General features: G+C 48.6%; 1 protein-coding gene across 1 annotated transcript in view; it reads right to left on the bottom strand.

Annotated features, from left to right (window-relative positions):
• The window catches only part of Eva1a (eva-1 homolog A, regulator of programmed cell death), a 49,052-nt gene that overhangs the window by 26,176 nt on the left and 1,084 nt on the right, over positions 1-21,792 (bottom strand).

Below are 21,792 nucleotides of genomic sequence, written 5' to 3'. Positions count from 1 at the left end.
CAAACAGACTTAATCCATACACACATATACACATAGGCATACACATACACATGCACATACACATACACATACATATACACCCCACTCATTCTCCTCCTATGGAGAACTCTGACTAACACTGGATTAATCCTGATAGGTTCAAATAACTACTGGGAGGTGGGAGAACTGCAGAAGGTGGGGCCTGGTTGGAGGCAACAGTTTACAGGCAGCTCCATGTCCTTGGAGCCCTGGCCTTCCCTATGTTATTTTCTTTGATTCCTGCCCACCTAGAGGAGACTAGCCTCTGCCACACTCTCCGGACACCATGATGTTCTACCCAAATGCATGGAGTCACCTGCATTGGTGGTTCAGTGGTAGAATCCTCATCTGCTAGGTGTAAGGGATCAACCAAGCATGGTAGATTGAGCCCTGTGAAACTGTGAGGCAAAATAGTAATTCCACCCAGAAATTGTGTGCGTCATGTATTATGATTGGTGATGACACACGCGCACGTGCGCAGGCACACACACACACACACACACACACACACACACACACACACACAAACACACACACAATTCCCACACCTTGGCTGCAAAGAAGTTGTTCATGGCCCCAAAGAAATAATCAAGCAGACTGAAATCTAAACTTTCTCCATGAGCACTCATGGTGCCCCATGAGTCACACCACCTGCTGGCCACTGTCCCTCCAGCAGCGAGTCATTCCCAGTGACATTTCTGGACCCCATCAGCCCCTTGAGAGACTTATTCAGCTCTGAGCCACTCTTGGGCAGGAAAGTATCTTAATCCCTCTGTTTGTTCCCAGAGTTTCCCCATAACGGAGCAGAGCTGGTGTTCAGCAGCCGCTGGATGAGCGCTTCCCTGGAGAATCACGCTTCCGTTAGATCCTGTTCCCGCCATTCACCAGCCCCTCTAGGAGCCCTGATCCCACCCGCAGTCTTCCTTGTGTTCACCTGGCACATCATCCTAGCCTCAGCAATTCTCTCCACACAGCCTGGCTACCCCAAGCACCCTACAGTTCCCATCAGGACCTTTCTGACATCCCCTCTCTCCCCCAGGCCTAACTCTTAACCATTCCAACCCCCACCTGCCTGGTCACGGATGAAAACAAACCATTTGCAGTTTTTACCATGCTCCCAGCTTCCCTGAGGAAGCAGAGACAACTCTCCACACTCGAGCTCCTACACACGCACGCACGCACGCACGCACGCACGCACGCACGCACGCACATACCACTAACCCTCCACCCTCTTCCCTGGGCCTATGCCAGTCTCCCTGCTTGTCCTGACGCCGGCACTCTCTATCCATCACTCTCTCCTTCCTGCGGGTCACACTCCAGCAACGATTCAGTCTTCCTTTATTTCCCTTCTTTTTAAAAAAAAAAAAAAAACTCGCCTTCATCTTTCCATATAAAACAAATGAGCACACAGGCAGAAAGATAGAATAATAAGAGACAGAGAAATGACGTGTGTGTGTGTGTGTGTGTGTGTGTGTGTGTGTGTGTGTGTAATTCTCTCACAAACTTTCTCCCACTCTCTCCCTTCTTACCTTTTTCTTCTCATACATGTTCATATATGTATGCAAATGTACATATATGTATATATGAGCACTCACATATACAGATGTTTGTGTGTGTATTTGTATGTTATTCATGTCTTTCTCTTACATAAAGCCACATACACAGGATGGGTGTCCCTGCCTTATTTAATCTCATCAAGATGGTCCCACCCAGGAATACCCAGAGACGAACCTAATCTGTAAATCTAAAAGCTCATCTCAGGTGACTCTAGAGCCTGCCTCTCTGACCATCAACACAAACCGTCACACATTCACAGACAAATATTTGCACTTTCCATTGCTCTCCTTACTCAATCCTCAGCCTATAAAAGTCACCCTTATGACTACCGTGTCTTGCAATTATCCTTAGCCAATCAGTGCTGATGACACCATCAAGTCTGAGTTGCCAAAGCCTGTTCCGGAAGAAGACTGGCTGTCAGGCTCCCATGCCCCATTGTTTCCCAACAGTGGTGGTCAGTACATTGCCTGGTACATGACCACTTCAAAACAAATCCCATTGCATGGCTGGAATCAAAAAGGGGGTTTAGATTTCTAGGCTTTAAAGCCGAGTTGACACTGTCTGCACCATCAGTAGTTTTTCTGTAACTCCCTGGAGACTGTCAAGGACTACGTCTTCATTGGCAAAAGCTCTCTCTGTGTTAATGGAACCCGGCTTGACCTGGTGTAGCTCAGGCCAAACTCAAAGGCAGTCCCCAATCTCTGGAGTCCCAGTGCTGCTCTGGTGGGGGACTAACAGCCTGGTGCCTTCACCTAGGACTAGACAGAGATCACCAGTGGGAATAGCTCATCGAAGTTTCTAATCCTAACCAAATGCCTTTCAGCCTGAAGGGAGCCTACCTTACTGTCCCAAGATACACAGCCTGCCTATCTTACTTCAATAAATAGAGGGCTTCCCTGAATGAATGAAGGTTATGTAGAAATGAATGAACATGGCCAGTGGGAGAGATCTGCAGTCTAGCTACCCAAGACACAACAAACAAGGAAGCATAAAAGCATTGTAAATTGAGTGTTACAGGGCAGTGGGGATAGAGTAATTAACTCCAGCAGTGGGGTGGCCACAGGGAAAAGCCATAAAGGCTCCTTTAGAGGCAGTGCTCTGGGTATCAATTACTAATTATATTCTCAGCACTCATTGCAAGGCCTCCCCTTGAATTGGCTGGATGCTTCTGTCCACGATGTAGGTGTGGTTGTTGCTATGTTTCAAGAGGGAATCGTGGCGTGGAGGCAGATCTTCCACGATGACCTGTGGGACAGTACCAGAGACTGCAGGTCAACCCCGGTGCTCTGACATCTGAACTATCCTCCCCAGAGGACTCCCACCTCAGCCCATCCAGTGAGACAGAGATGATCCAAGCAGTGCTGGCAACTGTGAAGAAGCCAAACTCCAAGGTGAGCCCACATTCCCAGCTACTCTCGAGGCTGAGGGTAGGAGCGTGGGAAGTTCAAGGCCTTCTAGGTCATAGGATGAATTCAATCATTCTGGGCACCTGGTGAGACCCATCTCAAAGGGAAGTAGATAAAACTAGACAATATCATCCTGAGTGAGGTAACTCAGATCCGAAAGGACATGTGTGGTTTGTACTCACTAATAAGGTGGGTATTAGACAAACGAGTTCAGAGTACCCAGAACACAATCCATAGAACTCAAGGTTAACAAGCCCGGGGGCCCAATCCCCTGAGTGAAGATGCCTCAATCCCACTTGGGAGGGAGAAGAAAGCAATCACTGGGAGAAGGGGGTAGGGGGAGCTGGGTGGGAGAGGGGACAGGGAAACATGATCAGGTCTTAGGTGAGGGGAACAGGACTGAAGCTCTGAGGGCCAGCAGAAAGAATAGAAACAGGCAACCTCAAGAGGTAGGAGGTGGGGAGACCCCCTAGAATGTACCAGAGACCTGGGAGGTGAGAGATTCTCAGGACTCAAAGGGGGGACCCCTGATGAAATGCCCAACAATGGGGAGAGGGGACTTGTAAAGCCCACCTCCAGCAGAAAGACAGAGCGCCAAGTGAGGGATGGGGTTGCCTTCCCACAGTCAAAACTCTGACACAGAATTGTTCCTCTCTGAAAGAACGGCAGAAACAAAAATGGAGTAGAGCCTGAGGAAAAGAAGGTCCAGCAACAGGGCCAAATTGAGATCCAGTTCAGGGGGAGACCCAAAGGTCTGACACTATTACTGAGGCTATGGTGTGCTCACAAAAAGGGGCCTATCATGACTGACCACTGAAAGACCCAACAAGCAGCTGAAAGAGTCAGATGCAGACATTTACACCCAACAATGGACAGAAGCTGGTGACACCTGTGGTTGAATTAGGAAAAGGCTGGAAGAAGCTGAGGAGGAGGAGGGCAACCCCATAGGAAGACCAGCAGTCTCAACTGACCTGGACCCCAGATCTTTCAGACACTGAGCCACCAACCAGGCAGCATACACCAGCTGATATGAGGCCCCCGACACACATACAGCAGATGACTGCTGGGTCTGGACTCAGTCAGAGAAGATGCCCCTAACCCTCAAGAGACTGGAGGCCTCAGGGACTGGGGCGGTCTGGTGGGGTGGGGGTAGGGAAGGGGACATCCTCTTGGAGATGGGAGGTATGGGATGTGGAACAGTCAGAGGGTAGATTGGGAGGGGAATAAAAAAGGATTAAAGAATACATTTTTTTAAAAAAAATTTAAACCTAAGGAAGAGAAAATCCAATTAATGTTGTCTACCATATTCACAAGCCTGATGCTTATAGTTTTGGAGAATGAAAATCCAAAGAATATGTGACCAACCCTACTAGGGCCCTCTTAGCTAAGTCACCTCGTGGAGGATGGCACTCCAATGGAGAACACACAAGTTGGAGAGGTAACATGGCCAGACAGGAAGTGGAAGAGCCTCCTGGGACTAAATGAGTCCCCTGAGAACTACATTAATCTCTGCCACACTAACACTCTGCAATGACGAATCTTTATCAACTCGACTGGATTTGGATTCACATAGGAAACTCCTCTGGGTGTATTTATGAGAATGCTATGCTATACGGAATATCTGTCTGAGGAAGGAAGGCCCACCCTCAGCGTAAGGATCGGTTGGAGAGCAGACTGAATAAAAAGGAGAAAGTGGGCTAAGCACCAGAATTCACCTCTCTCCACTTCCTGACTAAGGGTGCAAAGCCACCTTATATCCCTGCCAGCATGCTGTCCCAGCCATGAGGAACTACACCCTCCAAGTGAGAAGCAACATAAACCCTTCCTTTCATAAGCTGTTCCTGTCAGGCATGTTGTGGAGACAACAAGAAAAGCCATTAATACTCACCACCAATGACCTACAGGCCTTGCCCAAGTCCCCATCCCCAAGGTCCAACACCTCCCACACACTCACACGGCAGATCAATCCTCTGACACATCAGCCTCCAGGGGACCAAAGACACCACATGCAGACCACGGCACTGCTCAATAAGCAGTAATTATCACTGTTATGTGCCTGTGCCAGATGAGAGCATCTAGAGCCACATTCTATCAGTTTTTATGTCTGAAGAGACAGAAACTCAACCTGGGAATCATGCCACATGGCTCTGCTAAGAGTGCTTTTTGCCCCCCCCCCTCAAGTGAGCATCCTATTTTAAAAAAAAAAAAGTCTTTTTTTTTTTTTTTTTTTTTTCAGAAATCGGCCCTGTCCTGAAGTTTTATTGTATAAAGCAAATGTTGAGTTTCCACAGTTTCTGGCTTCAGCCTACTTGGAGGAATCATTTCAATGAAGTACTAATCTCTGAGAAAGCCACTCTGGGATACGACTGCATAGTAATTCAAGCAGCATGTATAAATTTTACTGAGTGTTTGGCTGGGGATGGTTTTAATTATGTGAAGTCTCCAGAATGGAAAGAAAGTAACTGAAGACGTGTGATGTAACCCGTAGTGGAAGCGTTGGATGCTCCCAGACTCTCTCTGGTTTCAGTTTATTTCTGCAGTCCCCAAAACATAAGACACAGGCAGCTCACATGGCACCGTCACACACAAGAGGCATCTGTCAGCAGAAAGAGTTGAGAAGGAGACACCAGAAACAGCGATCCGAAGACCTCCATCGAAGTGCTGAGATCAGACATCTAGTCACAGGGCCCTACAACCAGAGTGGCGTGTCTGAAGGGATGTTCAGAAGCATTGAGGCGGGCGGCGTGCGAGATGTTTTCATCCCTGGTCCCCAGCGAATGCAAGGCGTGGGGTGGCAGAGTGAACTTGAAAGCTAGGAATGTGAGGAGAGCACTGAGGCCCTCCCCCAAGAATGATATGGCACTAGACTCTGAGCCTTGCAGACAGAAGAGTGGTGCTGTGTGGGACGTTAAAACAATAATGATGGGAGTCTGGAGATGTAGACTCATGAGTAGAGCGCCTGCCTTGTATACACAGAGCTCCAGGTTCTATCCCTAGCACCCAGCACTAACCACGTGCAGTGGTGCACACCTACAGTCCCAGCATTCAGGAAGCAGAGGTAGGAGGGTCAGCAGTTCAATCATCCCCGGCTACATAACAAGTTAAAGGCCAACATGAGCTACTTGAGACGCTGCCCTTCCAAAGTGGTCGAGAGAATATCTTGTGTCTGTATGGATGTGTTACCTGTAAATAATAAATCTGATGGCCTATGGCTTAGGAAGGAAATAGGAGGTGGGACATCCAGGAGGCAGAAAGGATTCTGGGATAGAACAAGGTGCTAGAGATTCACCAGATTTGGATACATGGGACCTGAGCATGGGTAACCAGTCATGTGGCAGAATGTAGATTGGAATAAATGGGTTAATTTAAGCTGTGATCTAGTCAGAAAAGAACGAAACTATATGGCCAAGGTATTTGTAAATATATGCATCTCGGTCTTACTTCTGGGAGCATGGGGCTGGGGGAAGAACCAGACATAACTTCTACAAGAAGCGACATGTTGTCTGAGAAACAGGTAGAAAGCCAGATGGACTCTAAAGACAGTATTTCCACCTCCTTTGGGCTCTGCCTGTGGACATAAGGCTCCTTGAGCCAGGCTGAGAGCAGGGGCTTCTGTCTTAGTAGGACCTATATGCGGCACAGCATCAGAAAAGGAGCAAGAACTTTCAAAGACAATCACAGTTGGTCCTGTGAGTTCGAATGTTGGAAACAGGTAGAGATATCCACATCATGAATGACCTGCTGGGGTTAACTCAGTTTGTAGAGTGATTGCCTGGCAAGAATCCCTCCTTAGCCTCAACTCCCAGCACCATGTAAACTGGACGAGGTGTTACCCTCAATCGGGCACTCTGAAGAAAGAGGTAAGATGATTAAAAGTTCATGATCGTAGTTCGCTAATTTGGAAGAAAAGAAAAAAAGGTGTTCTTGGCAAGGAATGAGATCCTCATCTCTGTGCCCACTGCACTGCAGGGCTCCACCTCAAGTCAGAAAATCCTTGACAGCAAAGTGGGACCATTTGGGCTAGAAGAATGAGGCAGAGAATCCAGACTGTATTGAATACGAAAAAGAAATCAAGACTCTGGGAACGGGAGGAGCTCCAGTTCCAAAAGGTCTGACACCCTCTTCCGGGCCTCTGTTGGTACTGCATGCACACAGTGCACATACATTAATTAGCAAATGCTAATACATATAAAATAAAGATAAATAAACCTTTTTTTTTAATTGGCCTGGCAGTGGGCACCTGTAATCCCAGCATGGGAGAGTCAGAAACAGAAAGCTCCTGAGACTCACTGGCCGGCCAGCCTAGCTGAAACCAGTAAACTCCAGATTCAGTACGAGGCTCTGCCTCTCAAAAGACAAGAATGATTGAGAAAGTCACATAACACTAATTCTGTTCAACACACACACACACACACACACACACACACACACACGCACACATGCACACACGCACACACGCACACACGCACAAACATACACATATGCATGTACATGTATGGAATTGAAAACAGCCACAAAATCCATACGTGCCAGAAAAATCCAAAGCAAAGCCCACCCAACCCTTCTAGTGTGCAGCTGAGTAGGAAGGATGTGCTGGCAGACCCCTGGCACCTTAACGCAGGACACCTGTTAAACCATGTGATCCTCTAGCTACATTTCTATCCAGCCTTCATCTCTAAACCTCCACCTTCTAACGCAGGCCTCCTGAGCTGGATGGATCTGAGGCATGTGCAGGTGACGAGAAACGGCAGAGGGGAAAAGGCAGCTCTTCTGCTCATCACTCTTTGCACCCTGACCTCACAGGTTCAAAGGTGACTTGTAGACATCATCGAGGCCGAAAACAGAACCTACTGGATGGGGAGGGGCTTGTGAACCACCCCAACCCATCCCCGCTCTGGCCCTATATGCTGTTGGCAGTTAATGGCTGCCTGCTCGATTGGATCCTTTTTCTTGGGGGATTGGGGAGTCACTGGTAACTTGCTGTAACTTCAGGAAATAAGTCCCAGCCCATACTCACACAAGCAGCCCTAATTAAACTCAAGAGTGTCAAGAAACAAAAGACACAGTAAGAGGGAGAACCTCCTGGGAAGGAGAAGGGATCTGGGGACGGAAAGCAAGGGATTGTGTATATGATCAAAATATATACATGCATGAAACTATCAAAGAATAAAATCAAGATATCTATTTTATAAGAAAGCCAGGACATACATAGAAGGAGTCTGAGAAATCCATATGGAAACTAAAAAACCAGAACCACAGAGAACCTGGCCACTCAGGGAAGATAGGTCGGGGTCTAGAGGAATCTAGAGCTAAGTCCTGGGCTGAGCTTGGACGGGAGAAATCACATTCCACATGCACATTCTGGATCATTCCTCGACACAGAGCCTGTCAGTCTGGCAGCCACAGGAAATTTCTCTGTGCAGATCCAGCTCCAAGCAGCACAAAACGAGCTAGGCCAGAGCCGGCACTAGACACTTCCCAGATACAGCATACAGGTCCTTCCCAGCCGGCCCTGCTCAACAGTCCAGCAGGGACTACCATGGTCTTACACCTCTCTCCCCCAAACAGTGGAGCTCAGCCTGTCTGTGTCAAGGGCTCTCCAGATGTTTGATTCACGTCATACCAAAAGAATTATTTTTCTAACTGTAAACAGAGAGACTAGAAAGATGACTCAGTGGTTAAGAATGCACCCTGCTCCCCCAGAGGACCCGAGTTCAGTTCCCAGCACCGACAGCAGGCAGTTCATCTCTGACATTCAGTTCCCAGCACTTACATGGTGGCCCAGGGTTGTCCATAGCTCTGGTTCCAGGGAACCCAATGCCCTCTTTTGACCTCATTGGGCACCAGGCTTCTGCATGCTTGATGCCCAAACATATATGCAAGCAAAACACTCATGTAGAAAAAAAAATAAAAACTAAAACTCTAAAAACCACATTTTTTTAAAGCACTGAATGCTCTTCTAGAGGACCTGGGTTCGATTCCCAGGAAGATTTCATAATCTGGAATCTACTGCCAAGGAGTCCAACCATGTCTCTCGTCTCTGCCAGGACCCATCCCTCAGGTGGTGCACAGATAAAATACTCATAAAATAACAATGCAGACTTTTTAAAATTATTTTTAAGACCTGTAAACAGTGGTCTGTGCCCATTGTGAACCACCGCAGGGCCCGTGGGTTTACAAGCCCAGCTGGCTCTTACTGCCCACTCCTGAAGAAGGGTCTCTTGCCAAAATGATGAGCATACTAGCACACATGTGCATGTGTCATAGATTAGGAAATCTGGAGCTGCAAACAGATCGCTTAACGATTCAGATCCACACAAGTCTCTTCATGCTGTAGGACCGTACACACGAGCGCACTGTCACTACTCCAGCTTTCTGGTGTTAGGTTCAGTGAACACAGCAGGCAGGCTCAGCCAGTCCTATGGGGTGCGTTCTCTTACAAGAAGATACAATTGTACATGGCGTGGAGTTCACACCTGCAATCCAGGCACTCTGAAGGGGGAGGTTGGACGATGGTGAACAGGAGGACATCCTGAGCTGCAAGCCAAGTGCCGGCCTCAACTATGTAGTAAGACCATACCATAAAAAAAAAAAATCAAGAAAAACAAAAGAAGGAAATACATATGACTACATATTATGCAGCTGCAGGTGGCCACATAAGGGCTCCCATAGTTTTGAGTGGAATTGGTTGCTCCAGTGTTTGTTCCTGTGCAAGGAGTTGGAGAGATGGCTCAGAGTTTAAGAGCACTGGCTGCTCTTCCAGAGAATCCAGGTTCCATTCCCAGACATGGTGGTTCAAAACTATCTGTAACTCTAGACTTCTTAGGGCACTGCACACATGTGGGCACAGGGACATACGTTCAGGCAAAGCATGCATATACGTAAAATGAAATAAAACTTTAATTAAAAGAAAATCAGAGCAACACCAATTCAGCTACATAGGGGCCACTCTGCTCAGTGTCCTGTGGCTGATCAGGGGTCAAGGGCAATACTGACAGGTGGACTACCTTGGGCTCCAAGTGCCAAAGTACGCATGTGACACTGTAAGGTTTTAAGAGAGAGCTAAAGAGGAATTGAAGTTCCTTAGGGACAGGAGGAAAAGCAGTAATGAAATTAGCACACATGAGCATATAAAATTATTTGCTGCCAAAGTAAAACATAAATTGGAAGAAGATGTAATCCTAGGACTTGGGAGGTAGAGGCAGGAGGTTCAGAGGTTCAAGGTCACCGTCAGCTACATAATTAAGTCAGGGGCTAACCTGGAATATCTGAGCCCTTCCAGTTAGTTAAGACTCTTTAAAATTCTAGGACCCAACAACTGTTACATGGTGTCATTGCCAAGATCAAAACCAATCTTTCCTATATTCCTGTGCTAGCTAGTTTATATCAGCTTGACTCAAGCTCGAGTCACTGGAGAGGAGGGAGCCTCAATTGAGAAAACACCCCCATGAAACTAGGCTGTGGGCAAGTCTACAGGGTATTTTCTTAATTAGTGATTGATCTGGGAGGGTTGTACTATCCCTGGGCTGATGGTCCTGGACTCTATGAGAAAGCAGGCTGAGCAAGCCATGGGGAGCAAGCCAGTAAACAGCACTCGTCCATGGCCTCTGCATCAGCTCCTGCCTCCAGCATCCTGCCCTGTGTGAGTTTCTGTCCTGACTTCCTTCAGTGATGAACAGTGATGTGGAAGCGTAAGCCAAGTCAACCCTTTCCTCTCCCAGCTGCTTGGGTCATGGTGTTTCATCACAGCGACAGAACTCTACCGAAACAGTTCCTCTTCCGTGTTTTGAGACCTTTTATTTGTTTGGTTAGTTGGGGTTGTTTGTTTGTCTTCTTTAGGACGAGATCTCACTAGGTAGCCATAGATGGTCTGGAACTCACTCTGCAGACCAGCTGACCTCTAACGCACAGAGAAGAGATCCACCTGCCTCAGCCTCCTGGTGCTGGAAAAAAAGTGTGGGCCACCATACTTGGATCAAGACCTTTTTTCTCAGTATAGGCTGAGTCTACAAGACATCCTGTCTAAAGCACTGTCACTCCCATTGCCACAGTCTTCCCAAACCTGCACAGGGGTGCATTTGACAGTGATGATGCTGCAGCTGCAAATGTCAACCCAGACTTCTATTCCAAGCTTCTGTGTGGACCATGACACTCCAGTGTTCTCAATGATAAAGCACAGAAGGCAAACTCTTAATTATCATGGAACACACACAGTGCTCTGCAGTCACTCCACACGCCCAGTCTTTTCCCTGACAGAGCATTCAGACCCGTAAGATTGGATGCAAACCACACAAAGGGCTACGTGTCTTCCCAAAGTCCACACCTGGGTTGAGCCACAGACACGCACCCTCCTAGGGGAAAATGCCTGCTCCTCACGATCTACCAAAGAAGGCTGGGGAGGACACCTGTGGTCCTCCCTCTGCAGTGTCTTGCTTGTGTACACCACTACTCAGCCAAGGACCCTCAGCACTACGCCCACATCCCCATTCCTCTTCAGTTCCTAGAGTATCTTTTCAGAGACCCATGGAACCTCCAAGTTTGAAATATGACTTTTGTGCCAGCATTGTGTTTCCTGACACCCGGAGGAAGAAACTGAAGCAAATTAATTCAGCTGAATTATTGCTGTAGGTGTGGAGACACAAACACACACACATATACATACCCAGACACATACATACATACACACACATATACAGACACAGAAACACACACTTGCACAAAGACATACACATACATGAATGCATATCTACACACACACACACACACACACACACACACACACACACACACACACACACACACACACGCTCCCTGACACACCCAAGGCTGTGATCTTTTGGATTCAGGGCAGCACCTCTCTGGGAAAGCCTGTCAGAGGCCCTCTGTGAAGGTGTGTACATCTCACTGAAGGACTTCCAAGAGCAAAAATGCCATTTGAACCGCAGAATGTTTACAAGCTGGCTCTCAATTCTAGCCCTGTGCCTCGGGGATATTAGCCAGGAGGCCAGGCCAGGCAAAGCAGCATTTATTGCTTGAGTCAAGACTTAACCCTTCATAGTCCCTGTCTGAGTGAAAGACTTCTAAGTCCCCAAAGTTCAGAAACTTTGCCCCAAGATAAAGACATCACCTCAGAAGGCCTGCAGGGCCTCTGTTCCTTGTGCCGGGCAGCAAAACGTTAACAAGGGAACTTGTTTTTTTTTTTCCTTATGACAAACTTAAATGACAGAAGACAAATCATCAAGTCATTCAAAGCAGACGCAGTGAAAACCACACACCTTTTTGTTCCTAGCAGAAACAGTGACCTTGTTCCTCCCCCACACTGCCTTCATCCCCGCCACCCTCCTCTGCTCCCAAAACCAGAACTCTTATGTCCAGGCAGGAGCTGGTGACTCTGGCTTCACAATTCTCCAAGTGGTGGGGGTCCCTGAGAGTCCCCTCCTTCCTCCTCAAGGTCATAAGTCGGCTGTGGCCCTCACCAACCTGACACTACAGAGCAGGTGTCTGTCCCCACAGAGGATAAGGCACCCCAGCATGTTAGGGTACCTTGAAGACTCTTCTGAAGGCAAAGCCCTGGAGCTGGAGAGAGGAGGGGCCGTATGCTGTCCCTGAACTTTACCTGTCTGGATTCTAGGAGTGATGACTCATGGCTGGGTATTGTGAAAGACAGTTTCTGTGCCCCACCTATGAATGGTGGAGTGTTTGAAACACCCACCAGGGGCTTCTTTGTGTTTGTGCGTGTGAAGGAGTGCACGAGTGTGTGTGCAAGTATGCCTGTGGAGGCCAGAGGTCCATCTCACCTCGAGTGCCAGCCACCTTTATCTATTTACCGGTTTTGTTTGTTTTGAGACAGGGTCTCTCACTGGCTTGGAATTCAACGCTAGGCTGCCTGGCCTGAGAGTCCCAAGGAACCCATCCCACCCTGTCTCCACTTCCCCACTGCTGGGATTCCAAGCACACAGCACCATGATTTGATCTTCACGTAGGTTCTGGATATCAAACTCAGGTCTTGGGTGGGGCCCCTCCAGGACTTCTTTCATGATAATTCCCTGTGTGTGTGGTTGCTGCCCAGAACACAGGACAAACAAAGGTCTCTGTGGAAAGGAGAGTAAGCAAGGAGACGCCCATGCAGGGAGATGGTATATATATATGGCTATTGTAGCAAATATGACTCTCTCCTGAGGACTCTCTGATGCTTTACTTCCGTGGAAACTCCAGGAGAGTGTTTGCTCACATCCATTGCGCTCTCCCCAGTGGGAATCCTCTGATGGTGGGCAGAGCTGAGCTGTGTCTGCAGGCTTTCCCAAGCTCACTACATCCACCAGGATTCTCTCATATGTGCTGGGGGCTTCTCTTCCATGCCTCCTTGAACTCATTCCTCCCTGTGTTCTGTGCCTACCTCCTCTTTGCCGACCTCCCCACAAGCTCTGTCAGCATAGATAGCTCCACGTCCACACCTCCTACGTGTTCATTAACGCAGCCTTCTTGTCCACCCACCCACTCAGGACTCATCACTCGGTGGCCTCCTAATCCCCCAGGCAATGAATGGCCCTTCTACATGGACTTGACCTGTTCCTGGGCTGTTAGTCCCTCCATCCAGGAAAGGCTTCTGTCTGCATTCCAGTCTCCCTGTCTTCCTGCTCTCTGCATGTCCCCTCCCAATGCTGCCTTCACAGTCTTCTCTTCCCCTTGCCTGGAGCTCTGTATGACATCCCAGCAACCCCCTGTTCTCAGAGTAGACTGGCACAGATATGGATCCTGACAAGCCTTGTGAAAATCCTGGGTCTGTCATTGACAGCTACATGGCTATGTTGTTCATCATCTCTGTGCCTCAGTTTACTCAGCTATAAAATAGGTACATTTATAGGTATCCTTGGTTCTGGTTGTACTCAGAAGTTCAGACTCTTCACCAACCCCCTTCCTTCCTGATGGTGTTTCTTTGCTCCTAGTTAGGATCGATAAGAGGGTTTAGAATGCAAAGCATACTTTAAAAGCACCATCTGGACCTAGTGATGTGACTCAGAGTGCTTACAAAGCATGAGCCACAAAAACCAGGCTTTGGCAATGTGCACCTGTAACCCCAAAGACAGGAAGATCCCAAGTTCAAGGTCACCCTCAGTTCCTCGGAAAGTCTGAGGCCAGCCTGGGCTACATAAGAGCCTGTCTTGAAAGAAACAATAAATAAACACTGGAAAGTAAGCCCTACCCATAGCCCCCTTCCCACACTCCATAGCTCCCCCTGAAGCAATGATGAAACATGACTTCACTGCCTCCTGCTACAGCTGGCTCATGAATCTGCTTTAAGGCCTCTCTTGAATGCCAAGCTCATGAAGCCATCAGCCCACAGACACCTCTCCCCACCTGTCCTGGAGGTTTCCAAGTTGGCCAGTCTGAAACTGAGCTCACTGCCCTCTCCTGCCATACAGCACCCTCCCCCTCCCCTGTTCCTCCTCCTCCACCCTCTATGCCAATGAATGGCTCTACTCCCCTTCTCCTTCATGCCCAGGCCAAAACGCCTCAGTCATCATGGGCTCCTGCCTTTCCGTGCTCCTTCGTCCGATCAGTCGCCAGTAAACGCTGACTTCAGTGCCAAGGGCTTCTTGGCCCTGGATTCTCCACCCCTGGTACCAGTGTCTCAGAAACTTACTAGTTCTTGCCTGGATGACAGTAACGATATTAAAAATAATCGCGTGGCCGTTACACCTGTAACATGATCGGAGGCATACCATGTCATACAGAATCCTGACGCTGGCCCCATTGCCCAGGAATGAGGAATCACACTCCCTGTGTTCAGAGAAGACAGTGTCTCACTCACCACCCAGCACAAGTAGCACAGAGGTGTTGGAGGCAGTGAAGCAAACATCTGACTCCAGACCCCAAACGACAGTGACATTCTGGCTGCTCATCTGACATCTGCCTAGCTCTTTTCTAGTGTCTTCTCCACAGCCAGGAAGTTTTGTCTTGGTCTTGGTCTTGGTCTCTGCTCTGTGAAACCCTTCAGTAGTTCTCCAGTGCCTTCCAAGTCAAGTTCAGACATCAGCAAGACACTTCCTGATGGAATGAGTGGCTTTGCTCTTCTGTAGGTGGGCCTCCCTTCTCTTCAACCAGTCCTCCCTCATCAGCCCCTCTACCTACAAATCCAGTCTCGTTCCCTTCCACACTCCCCCTGGGCGTCCTGCCTGCTGTCCAGACTTAGCTGGAATGTTCCTCCTCTGGGCGATCCTAGCACTTTACCATCCCTACTTCTCAGAACATCGCAACCGCAATGGCTTTAATGTGTTACCTAGAACTCACCTATTAAAAACCCAATCCCCAACTCACATGTAAATGGCATTTGCAGGTGGCCTTTCAGAGTCAATTAGGAAAAGATAAGGTCATGGAATAGACCCTATCTTATGCCTCCCTACAGGGGAGGAAGGGGCAAGACCTGATCTAAGCTGCTTGCTCTGTCCAGGCCAAAGGATGCCCTCCACTACAACATGATCCTGCAGACATCATAGGTGCTAAGCTAGGCTTTCTGAGCTGTGTACTAAAAAAGAGCCTTTAAAACATAATAAAATGTCCTGTCTGGGCTACGCAGTTACAGCCACAGAAAACAAACTAGTCTGACATTGATTTATTGAGTCCTTGGAGTATGTAAGCATTCAGGTTCCTAGTCGACCTTGGCATCTGGGAATTGTCAGGGTACTTCTCCGCTTCCAGAGAGTGTATTTCAGCACAAAGGATGGGCAGTGCGATGACACATTTCTACCTCTGACTCCATCTGTCTCTGCACGGGGTCTCTGAACAGAGTACCTTGCTCATCCATGTCTCTAGGGCATGGAATGAAGCCTGGCTGGTATGAGAGCCATCCACAAATGGTGACAGGCTGAGGTGAGCAGAGACATCACAGTTACCAAGTCATCTATGTGTGAGGCCAGAGGACGCCTCACTTTCATGCCTGACCTTCCTAGAACAACATCCAAGGTGTTCGCATGAGATTCTCAGGGTTATACCCTGACAACCATCCCTGCCCCTCCTGAAAGGACCAAGTCCTTGAGGTAGACCACTGGCAATACCTTGTGGAGCCCCTTCTAGTAGCCAAGCAACAGGAGACCAGAGAAAGCTGCATCAAGATTAGCATAGAAAAGTCATCCTTGGTAGAGAAAGAAGATGCCCTTCCCTGTCCTGTCTGGGCTTCAGTGAACAAAAGCAAGAAAAAATGAGATACACAAAAGGGAAAGGGTCAGTCCACTCAGGGCCCAGTATGTTCGAGTACAGGCTTCCCTCAGTTCACTAACCCACTCCCAGTCTTGGGAATGAGTCCGTTCCTTTGTTAATTACTTTGTTAACAAACTGTTTATTTCTATTTCTAACCATGTGTCCCTGGTCGGGTTCTTTGCAGTGGGACATAGGCAGTCCCCCTCAGGACTCCGGTCCACGCCTGTAGAAGTTACATCCCTACTGCACCTCAGGGTGGCAATGCAGGGGGCTGCTGTTAGAGGTTGCCCAGCTAAGAGGCGCAATGGACCGAGCACCTTGAGAAAGACGTGCCACCTGCCCCCTCCTTGATGGCTGCAGTGATACGTCCTGTCCTAACAGGCTGAGCAAGCATGAGGACAGCTGGCTGTGTTTGTTTAGATGCCTGGAAAGCCAGCCTTAGCCAGCCCCGGTGACTCTCCCTCCTACAAGAGGAACAAGATCCCTGAAGTATGCTCCCTTAGGCTACTGCCCTTCTGAGCCACAGAGATCAGCACAGGGCAAGGGGAGAGCTCGCACTGAGTTTGGGTGTTCTAGGAAAAGCTGTTTTCCTCCGAAGTTTATGGTGACCCCTCTGCTGAGTAGTACTTCCGCCTCCTCTTGCTTTGGAGGACAAAGTGCAGGCTGTCTCTGGGATCAAATCTGGGGCAGGAGGAGGAGGAAGAAAGTAAAGGAGCAGGCTTCAAAGCAGTGAGCAAGTCTGTATGGAGAAAAGGCAGGAGGAAGTGACTGCCCCCTCCCTCTCCCCTTCCCTTTCCCCTTCCCCTGTCTCTGTCTCCCTGTCTGTCTGTCTCTGTCTCTCTCTCTCTCTCCTCTCTCTCTCTCTCTCTCTCTCTCTCTCTCTCTCTCTCCCCCTGTGTGTGTGTGTGTGTGTGTGTGTGTGTGTGTGTGTGTGTGTGTGTGTGTCTGCTGGCCTTGAACATAGGAACCTACTACATAATTGACAATGACTTTGACTTCTGATCCTCCTCCTGCCTCTACCTCCCAAGTGCTGCGATTACAACATGTTCCACAAATGCATTTTATGCAGTCCTGGGAATTGAACCCAGGGCTTCATGCAAGCTAGGCAGCAGCATTCTACCAACTGAGCTACATCCTCTATCTTTTTTTTTCTTGTGGTAGGGATCAGAGGCTGTCCTGAGATGGTCAGGAGCAGGGTTGGATGGCTGAGTGTGTGACTGGCATCCCATACTGGCTCTGCCATTTAGCTATGAATGTGTTCTCTCTCTCTCTCTCTCTCTCTCTCTCTCTCTCTCTCTCTCTCTCTCCCTCCCTCCCTCCCTCCCTCTCTCCCTTCCCCCCACATAACACACACACACACACACACACACACACACACACACACACACACCCCTCAGAGAGTAGAATCGATGTAAGTATCAATTGAACAAATCTATCTAAGTGAAGCTTCATCCCCGGAGTCCAATACCCACTGCAGGGACTCCTGCAATAACCAGGAGCTCCCTCCAGGAATTCTTTTCTCCTGTGTTCATAAGATGGTCTTCAGGAGAGGATACCCTCACCTGCCAACATCCCCTGAGCTCTAGATGAAAGAATTTTCCTCCGTTCCTGTTACCACAGTTGTTAGGTATCAGAGCCTGGGCCCTGTTGGCTCTAAAGAACCAGACTCAGCTATCCATCCTCACAAAGCTAGTTAAACAGACACTGGTAAAAAAAACCAGACGAAAGAGATCTAATCAGATAATAGGAACAGAAACAGAGTTCTAGTGACATTTCCCACCCTGGATCCTGATGTGACATTTAGGTTCAAATCTAAGCAGTACTGGTCAAGACGTGGTCCCTGGTCCTCCATCGTAGGTTGCTGGTCAGGTAGTCTGACAAGTTTCAGAACTGTGTAAAGTCTCTCTATGGGAGACAAACTCCTGCTCTCGATGGCAACAGTGCCCCAGTCTTTTCCTTTTCTCATCACAAGATTCCAGGGGACATTCAGCTTTTGGCTGTCACATTATCTTCTTCATCTTGTCCTGCTTGCCCCTGTGCTGTGCAGCTGTCTTCCCATCTCTCCATTCTGCTGTGGACATCCTGAAGGTGGGGTGTGGGGGACTCCTGTGCTAGAGCTTTTCACTTATCTCTCCTCTCCAAAAGTGCCTGCATGGCCCTAGGGGTATGTGTGCCGGGGGCGGGGGGGGGGGGGGGTAGACACCGTGAATGGTAGACAGAGTCAAGTTTAGGGATGACCTGCAGAGGCACCTCCACCAATTAAACAATCAGTAAGCGCACACAAAAGGCTTTGGGTTCAGGGAATTGTGTCAGCCCTGATAGCCACTGACCTGCTGGATTAGAAGAGGCCCAGATATCACAACTCTTCTAGTTCACTCTTCATTCTCCATGGATCTCTGTATCGATTCTTTTCCCTCCGTCTCTGCTTCTGCCTCTTTCTCCCTAAGTCTGAGAAACTTACCCATTACTTAGCCATTGACCCAGACTTCTAGATGCTATAAAGGGAACTGTCCCAAAGCCAGAGCTCTAGAAGGGCCATCCCCATAGTTTATCAGCCAGGGTTTTGAAAAGAAAACAAAACAGCCATGCACAGCCTCTGAGCTCAGCTTTCATTGACCACGATTTCTTTGCTTACTGGAGACAGTATCCCTTCTCCACTCCCTAGGCTCTGGTCCCCTGGCCCCAGGAGGAAACAAAGCCAACAGAGATAGAGGGCAGAATCACCATTCAAAGCAGTCTGCGCACCTAAACTGGGAACGTCCACTCCATTGTTCCTAGCAGTACAGGGACAGACAGCAGATTGCAGACAAGCCACACCTCCCCAGGCCTATCTCTAGGTCTCCATTCCTCATCAAATGTCTAAAGATCTGCCCAGCCCTTTCTTGATCTTGTGCTTTGTACAAAGTTTCCTGATACTCATGCTTTTTGATCATTCAGCCCCACTACACACACACTCACACACATATACATGCATGTATGCATGCAGAAGCCCAGCACACATGTCTCCTTTGTCTGTGTGTCTCCAGCACCCAGCACTGAGCTATACACTGCACCCACATTCCAAGTTCTAGGTAACACCGGAAGAATCAGGCAGCGATCATAATAATGGACCAAGCCACGTCTTCCTAAGCCTAACAGGATGTGCACAGAGTCTAACAGCAAGGTACACTTCACAGAGACTAGGAGGAATCACGCATGGAGAGAGACAGCAGGGTGTGGCATCAGAGGCCCTAATTGGTCCTGAGACTGCCACCCCACCCCACTGTTCTGAGCAGGTTATTTTCTAGGTTAGACTATCCAAATAGCAAACAGAAGAGATGCCCAGGTTTGGATCTGGCTTTTCTTCCTATCTTTAATGACCTAGAGAAATTTGCTTCTGGCATTAGCAGCTGGTGAGTCAAACACAGCCCATCAGAGCAAGGCCCCTGGAACCAGCAAGGAGCGGATTTGGCATTCAAAGCCAAGGTTGCTTTGAGGGAAACAGGATTCTAAGCTGGTGAAGTGACCAGCTGTAATCTAGTATCCAGTGACAAGGGTCAGCAGTGGGCTTCAAAACTGGTTCTCCAATACTCCGTTATGAGAAGCATTAAAATCCCTCAACAAAGTTTGCCTATACTAGATCTTAGAGAGAAGGCATAGTGTCCCATACAGGAAGGGGAGCACATATTCACATCCTTCACCAAAGTCCCTTCTTCCTGACTGAACCTCTCTCTCTTCCAAGTAGGAGCATTAACTGCATTTCCCTCTACTATCCTCCTGAAGACTGAGTGCTGCCCCAGCCTAGACTGCAAACACTTAAGCTTCATTTAGCAGCAAGGTCAGCATGACTAGGGGCTGGGCTGGTGTCTGACCATTCAGTAGCTGCAGGCAAAGCAAAAAGGAGAAGGAAAACCAGGTCTGCTGATAGGACAGTCTTGGATCCTAAGTGTGGTACATGTTTAAAAAGAACAAACACGTGTTTAGGCCCGCACGGTTAGTGGACAAATCTCAGATCACATTCACCGAACATTGGCTGAGTCTGATACAGACTAACCCCCTTACCTTTGTAGCAAGAAGAGTGTGCGTTCTAAATTCCAAATGTTTATGTGAATGTTGACCCTACCATTATCGAGCTGTGTGACTTTAGGCAAACGTCACAGCCTCTCTGTGCTTCCATAGGAAATTTGTAATGATGATACAATATCAGGCGAGTCAAAAACTCCTGGAGTGAGCATGGCACGGAGCAGGCACTTGGTCTTAAAATAGACAGTTATCCTATCAGTTAGGCAGTGTGAGCACAGCCCTCTACGAGGCTTGGTATATGGGGATCAGTGGAGAGGTGAGCAAGGAGTCCCCTGCTGTAAAGTCTACAAATGGGATACTGAGAACAATAATACAGTCTTATGAAATGGAGAAAAGCTCCATCCAAAAGACTGAGTTCTACACCAAAGAATGATGAGCTGTTTGCCAAGCCACTGGGGCAGGGAGGGTGGGGTCAAGAGATCAGAACGGCAAAGGGTCAGTGAGCTAGGATGTGTCCAGAGCATGGCAGAAGGGCTGGAGGGTGAGGGTGAGCAGGAAAGCCTGGGGCTGGTGTGCAAGGTCACAGATTAGATTTCATCCCTCAGAGACTGTCTCGGGGGTGCTGTTAATGACTGACAAACACCGGTAGATCTAGGTCCTTCCTGTGAGCAATGGAGACCCAAGAAAGGTGTGGGGGCAGGCCAGTGGCCTGGTGGGAATCCAGCAATGGAATTGTGGCCCTGGGATTGCAGGTCGGGGAGGGGATATCAGAACAGGGGCTGGGGTGATCTGCTAAGGTAGAGCTGATGTGAGTTGGAACACTGGCTCTCTCTGTGAACCAGTTCATTAAGTCAGGGTGACTCAATGAAAGCACTAGCATTAATAGGCCAGATAACGGCATGGAGAGGGCTCTCCTGAACGGTCTACCAGGTGAACAGCATGCCCCTCCATTCACATGGTGATGGCCAAAAGTATTTCCAGATACAACCAGACTTCTCTTAAGGGGCACAGTTAAAACACATGTGGCAGACATACAACATGTACAAAATACAAAATAAAGTATATCTAAAATTAAAACTAAGCTCCACCACATCTTTCCTACTTTGTTGACTTAGTTTTTGACTTTGGTATATGGAGACAAAATCCTGTGAACACAGGATGGATTCAAACTGCAGGTTGTGGCCACAGATGACCTTGAACTCCTGATCCTCTGGCTTCCACCTCCCAAGTGCAGAGCCCCGTGTGTGCTACAACACACCTGGCCCACTCTCTATTTTTCGGAAAAGAAACCAGCAACAAGGAGGCATCACCAAGGCTGGTGGTCTGATCCTGTCCTCCTCCTAGACACAGGACTTGATCTCAAGCCAGCCTGCAGTGGCAGAATAACAAATCGACTGCTGGAGGGGAAGGAGGGGCTGAAGGAGTGCAGCTTTTCGGGTAGTGTCAGCTTCACCGAGTTGGGACAGCAGCGGGCTCTAAATAAACGCTTCGGATTTGAACGGAATCCCAATGTATTTGCTATAAAAGGCAAAGGCTTGGTCTTCCTGGCTGCGAGCAGGCAGGAGGTGGCAGATTTCTTGCTCAGACCAGACTGAGGAACCATCTGTAGGAC

The sequence above is a fragment of the Rattus norvegicus genome, chromosome 4, assembly GCF_021556685.1.
Source record: "Rattus norvegicus strain SHRSP/BbbUtx chromosome 4, alternate assembly SHRSP_T2T, whole genome shotgun sequence".
Classification (NCBI taxonomy): domain Eukaryota; kingdom Metazoa; phylum Chordata; class Mammalia; order Rodentia; family Muridae; genus Rattus; species Rattus norvegicus.
The sequence above is the reverse complement of the archived record's forward strand: the minus strand, read 5'-3'. Positions and strand labels throughout refer to the sequence as shown.